This window comes from Pituophis catenifer, unplaced genomic scaffold (genome assembly GCF_029215685.1).
Source record: "Pituophis catenifer annectens isolate HBS135680 unplaced genomic scaffold, rPitCat1.0.hap2 SCAF_15, whole genome shotgun sequence".
Classification (NCBI taxonomy): Eukaryota; Metazoa; Chordata; class Lepidosauria; order Squamata; family Colubridae; genus Pituophis; species Pituophis catenifer.
In genome coordinates this window covers 14318465-14324464 of record NW_027256895.1, presented here as the reverse complement: position 1 = coordinate 14324464, position 6000 = coordinate 14318465, and the positions used below count along the sequence as shown (strand labels likewise).

Sequence of the window (6000 nt, the reverse complement as noted above, 5' to 3'; positions counted from 1 at the left end):
GGGGAGGTGCTTCCCACAGTTATTTAATGCATTGCTTTTTTCTCTCTCTCTCTCTCTCTCTCCCTGTTGCTTCTACGAATGATTTGGATTCCGGGTCAAAATCAAGATCAGAGAATTGGAAAAAAAATCAATGGAATATTCCCTTCTATACCCTTTAAAAAAAAAAAAGCAGGGGAAAAAAAAAGCATCGGGAGTTTTGAGTTACACTACAGGAGTGCAGAAAACCACCTTCACCAAGAGCCCGGATAGCTCAGTCGGTAGAGCATCAGACTTTTAATCTGAGGGTCCAGGGTTCAAGTCCCTGTTCGGGCGGCAAATTTTTTTTCCCCCTTCCCCATAAAATGTTGGTTTATGCCTTTATCCTAGTTAGCTTTTCCAGCCTCTGCAGCGAAGCCTTTGAAATCCCAAAGGAATAATCCAATTTATTATAAGATGTGCCCACATTATTTTTTTTTCATTAAGGTAGTTAAGGTCAGTTTCCATCTGCAACCAAGAAGCACTACAATTCCCATCCTCCTCCACCTCCTTAACCCAAGCTAGCTTTCCCTCGCCCCTGCGCCCCGAATTGCACCCGCGCAAAGCAAGGTTTTTCGTTAAACAGCAATTAAAGCCAATTCTCTGCAATCCTGAATAGCATGCTTAATGCTCAGAAGTCAGGATGATTGACAGGTATGGTTTTGCATCATCTAAAAAGCGTTCATTTCCTGTATTTTCTGGAATCCAAGCCAGGGGGAAAGGCAAGTTTTTTTTTTTAAGTTTTTAAAAGGATGTATCCAAAGGTCGACAAATTTTTATTTTAATTTTTCTATTTTATTTATTTTAGAAAAAAATACTACTTAGCAGAGGATGGTTTCGATCCATCGACCTCTGGGTTATGGGCCCAGCACGCTTCCGCTGCGCCACTCTGCTTGCTGCAATAAAGGCTTTCTTATCTCCTTGAAAGGCAAAGCTCTATTTCCCAATAGATTCCAATTACACTGCTTAATATTATAAAGCAGGGGTTTCTAAACATGGCCACTTTTAAGACTTGTGGACTTCAACTCCCAGAATTCACCAGCCAGCATGGCTGACCTCCCAGAATTGCTAGCTAGGGAATTCTGGGAATTGAAGTCCACATGTCTTAAAAATGGCCAATTTTGGAGATCCATGATATAATAACTTTTGAGGAGGAGTTGTTCTCAGTCCCAGACAAAGACCATGAACAAAATTAAAGAGGCAAAGGAGATACCGTTACAGGTAGTCCTCGGTTTACGACCACAGTTGAGCCTAACATTTCTGTTGTTAAGTGAGACAAGTGAGTTTCACCCCCATTTTACGACCTTTCTCGCCACAGTTGTTAAGTGAATCACCGCAGGTGTTAAATTAGTCACACGGTTGTTAAGTGAATCTGGCTTCTCCGTTGACTTTGCATGTCAGAAGGTCGCAAAACGGGATCACGTGACACTGCCACCGTCATAAATACGAGTCAGTTGCCAAGCGTCTGAATTTTGTGGAGATGCTGCAACGGTTGTAAGTGTGAAAAACGGTCATAAGTCGTTTTTTTTTAGTACCATTGTTAACTTCGGTCACTAAACAAACCGTTGTAAGTCGAGGACCATAAATGAGGAGAGGCTTATTTGATTCTGATTCACAAATACCAAAACCACGTGTCCCTTGAACATTGCAACTTTAAGATAGGTGGACTTCAGCTCCCAGATATGAAATATTTTGGTTAAATATTAAGTTAAATATGAAATACTTCAGTTAAATATTTACTTAATGGGAGAAGGTCATTGTGTCCTGGTGTTGGCAAATTAGATTTATCTGTTTCCCTCCCTTTTCTTGGACTTCCCTATCATTTTATCAGCCGCCCTCATTATTTCTTGTTTAATTTTCAAATAATTGGTTTCAGTGTTTATTTTTAACTTTATAATTTTAGATAATTCCTTACAAAGGGTTTATTTACAGCCTTTTTTAATCAAGCAGCTGAGATTATTTTGGGAAGAAATAGGAAAGAGTGTGTGAATATGGATTCTACTCTGTGGTAGAATGGGACAAAACTCACTTAACTGCCTTAACAATGGAAATTTTGGGCTCAACTGTGCTCATAAGTTAAGGACTCCCTGTCTTAAATATTTTGGTTAAATATTTAAATATTAAATACTTTGGTTAAATATTTACTTAATGGTTAGAAGGTCAATCTGTCCTTGGTGTCAGCAAATTAGATTTATCTGTTTCCCTCCCTTTTCTTAGACTTCCCCATCAGCTGCCCTAATTGTTTCTTGTTCTATTTTTAAAATAATTGGTTTTAATCTTTGCCTTCTTGCTTTATCATTTTGTTTATTTTCTTACAAAGGGTTTATATATAGCCTTTTTTAATCAAGACGCTAAGATTGTTTTAGGAATACATAGGAACAAAATTTTTATATGGATTCAACGCTAGTGTTCACTAATTGCTTGTTGGCATGAAATATCTCTCCAAATATTTTCAAAATTAGTCAATCAAGTGTCATTAAAGCAAAAATTAGTAAAGTATCAGTGAACACCTCAAAACGATATATAGATAATATTTGTTTCCGATCCATCCTCCAACATGTAAGACTCAGATACATTTTTTCAGAATACAGATACTCCTTGACTTATGACCGCAATTGAGCCTGGAATTAATCAAGTGACACTGCTTGATTTTATAATATTTTTTGTGACGGTCATTAAATGAATGCAGTGGTCGTAAAACGAACCCATTGTCCACAATGGATTTTTTTTTGCCAGAAAGCAGAAGTAAACACCAAGTTTCCAGCAAAATACATTGTATATCATAGTCACATGATCGCAGTGTTGTGGAATGATGAGGATAAAGCAACATTCCTAGGTCATCCAGAGACAGTTTTATTGCGCAAGGTTCAGAGAGGTATGCGTACCTAAAAATCTGAACAACTTTATGATTCTGAGACCACAGTTTTATACATTTTCAAACAAAGGATTCTGTTAACTCAACAGTTTATATGGTCATATACATTTGTTATATTTAATTGACATTTCCTAATTACTAAAGTTTTACATTATCCTTGCCAAACAATCATAATTCTTCTGTAAATTACTGGAGCATAGATTCAAATTATCTTCTGTTGATAAACGACTTCTAGCTCATGTGGATACCCTTGACCTTACCAACCTTTAAGCTGTATGTCATTAGAATGTTCCTATCTTCTGACAACTTAGAGGCCTCCTAAAGGTATCAAAAGGATTTTGGCTGACTTTATACTTTTTCCAACCGGATGCATTTCCTGCTTTTAGAATAGAGTGAATAGAAAGTTATCCAGTGGTCATCTATCAGATCCCGCTTCATCTACATTAGCAGGACACTGCAAACAGCCAAAAATTGGGCCAATTGCTGACCACCAAAAATGTAGTCCCATGATCAGAGCGGGGAGGGGTGGAATGTGACCGTCAGAACTTTGAATCTCGGTTGTAAGTGCATGTAGTCCTCGACCTACGACAACTGAGCTCAACATTTTGGTCGCTAAGCAAGACGGTTGTGGAGTTTTACCCCATTTTATGGCCTTTCCTGCCACAGTGAAGTGATCCACTGCAGTTGTTACGGTAATAACATGGTTGCGAAGTGAATCTGGCTTCTCCGTTAACTTTGCTTGTAAGGAGGTCACCAAAGGGGATCACATGATCTCATGACACCGCAACGGTCATAAAAATGAGCCCGTTGCTAAGCGTCCAAATTTTCATCATGTGCTGCAACCGTCGTAAGTGTGAAAACTGGTCACAAGTCACATTTTCAGGGCTGTTATAACTTCAAATTGTCACTAAATGAATGGTCGAGGACTACTGTTGTGGCCTGTCGGCCAATGGCCCCTCCAGCAGCCAAATCAGAGGAGGCGGCGGTGTGGGAATCAGGGCCAGCGTCAAGGCAACCTGAGAGCTCTGAGTGGAAAGAGGGAATGGAGCTGGCAGAGAGAGAGAGACACAGAGGTGGAGCCTGGGCCATCTGTCAGCCCTCAGATGGAGAGTCAACAGCCCTCAGGTCTGGAGGTGGCTGATGAGGAAGAGGAGGAAAAGCTGGGTCCAGTGCCTGATGCACGGATGCGCAGAAGGCAGAGGAGAGGAGAGCAGTGGAAATCTATGGGCCGATCCTTGGGACAGAAGAGCCACCGCTTCTAGCGAAGCCCCACCCTAGCTCTGGGGATAAAAGGCAAGAGGCGGATATGAATAGATGTGGCAGACAACTATTCATCTCTCCTGCCAGACAGACTTGTTATCCTGAGGTGAAAGAGAAACTTTTTGCCGGGGCTGCTGGCGCTCCTAATAAAGGAATCATTGCTTCAACTACAGAGGGTTTGGGGAGCTGGGTCAGAACAACTACCTATAACCTTGGACAGATTAATTGTATCTTTGGTCGCTAACTGAACAGTCACTAAGTCGAGAACTACATATAGTCTGGTACATATTCATATCATAGCAGCTTAACTAATACGAGTGGATAGATCCACATTTTATGGATTTTAAAGGAAGGAGGATGCCGTTCAGGCCCATACAGGCCATCACCACCCCTTCATAAATGTATGAGTGTCTTCAGGACAGGTATTAAAACATTTATTTCATTCCATTTTTATGTAATAAAAGTAGAAAGCAAAAGGACTAACTCTACAACTCCTGCCGTACTGCCTCCTTGGGGAGATTGTCCTGAGAAAAGTGGAAAACGCCAGCACTGTTGGTTATACTAGGAGTCGGCAACCTGCGGCTCTGGAGCCGCATGTGGCTCTTTCACCCCTCTGCTGCGGCTCCCTGTCATTCAAAATATATGTCACAACCGCCGATGTGCGACACCCGCCAACACACAAATTTTTATTTTTTAAATTTGATTTATATGCCACCCTTCTCCGGAGACTCAGGGCGGCTTACAATGCGTTAAGCAATAGCCTTCATACTTTTGTATATTTTTACAAAGTCAGCTTATTGCCCCCACAAACTGGGTCCTCAATTTACCTACCTTAGAAAGGATGGAAGGCTGAGTCAACCTTGAGCCTGGCGAGATTCGAACTTACTAATTGCAGACAGCTGGAGTTAAATTACAATGCATTAGTCTGCTGAGCTATCCAGGCTCCTTTATTGAAATTTTCAACCCCTGGTAGGTCAACCATGGATAAATCCAAGAAAAGAAAAGTTTCAGAAGAAAACAGAACATTTAATTCAACTGCAGATGCTAGTTTTGTGGCCGTTCAAGAAATCATCAGGCACGGGAAGGGTTTTGTGGCTCCCGGTGTTTTCTTTTCTGTGGGAAACTGGTCCAAATGGCTCTTTGAGTGTTTAAGATTGCAGACCCCTGGGTTATACAATCCCAACAGAGTCATCCAAAATCATTATTAGTTGCTGAATTAAAGCAAGCAGGCACACCTGTATTGGGCAGCGGCAGCAGTGACGTACAGGTAGGTCTTGAGTGGTGCGGTTAACAAATGTCACAAAATGGTCGCACCGTTTTCAAAATATCAAAGTGATATTTTTAGGGAAAATAAGAGCAGTTGGTTCCAGCTCACCAGAAATAGGCAATGCAAAAATTTTACATGTTTTTTTTTATATGCGTACCAATAAACAAATTACAAGAATAAAAAGACTTGACTTACAATTTATATTTATGGTTAATAAAGTCACAATTTGTGACGCATCGAAAGCAAAATAAAAACACAATAACAATTCCACTGTAGATCCAGAGCATTGCAACATCCCGTCCTATTTTAGCATTGCTATGACCATGTTTATTTTTTTTGTATCCAACCTTTATAATTTTTACAAATAACTCAAGCCAGCGAATAAATCCAATACTCCTTCTTCCTCCTGTTTTCCCTACAACAACCCTGTGAAATGGGTTGGGCTGAAAGAGAGAGGGACTGGCCAAAGTCACCCACCTGGCTTTCATAGCCAAGATGGAACTAGAACTCACGGCCTCCCAGTTTCTAACCTGGTGTTCTGCCCCAGCTATGGACCCCAAAGAATGCAGCACACACAAAGTCC

At 40.6% G+C, this 6000-nt stretch overlaps 2 non-coding genes across 2 annotated transcripts; one reads left to right on the top strand and one right to left on the bottom strand.

The window, feature by feature from the left end:
* The first annotated feature begins 239 nt into the window (after positions 1-239).
* Positions 240-312, top strand: TRNAK-UUU (transfer RNA lysine (anticodon UUU)). Its single transcript has one exon. It is a non-coding gene; the product is annotated as a tRNA-Lys (tRNA).
* A 525-nt stretch (positions 313-837) lies between these two features.
* TRNAM-CAU (transfer RNA methionine (anticodon CAU)) lies at positions 838-909 on the bottom strand. The gene has a single exon. It is a non-coding gene; the product is annotated as a tRNA-Met (tRNA).
* Positions 910-6000: the final 5091 nt, after the last annotated feature.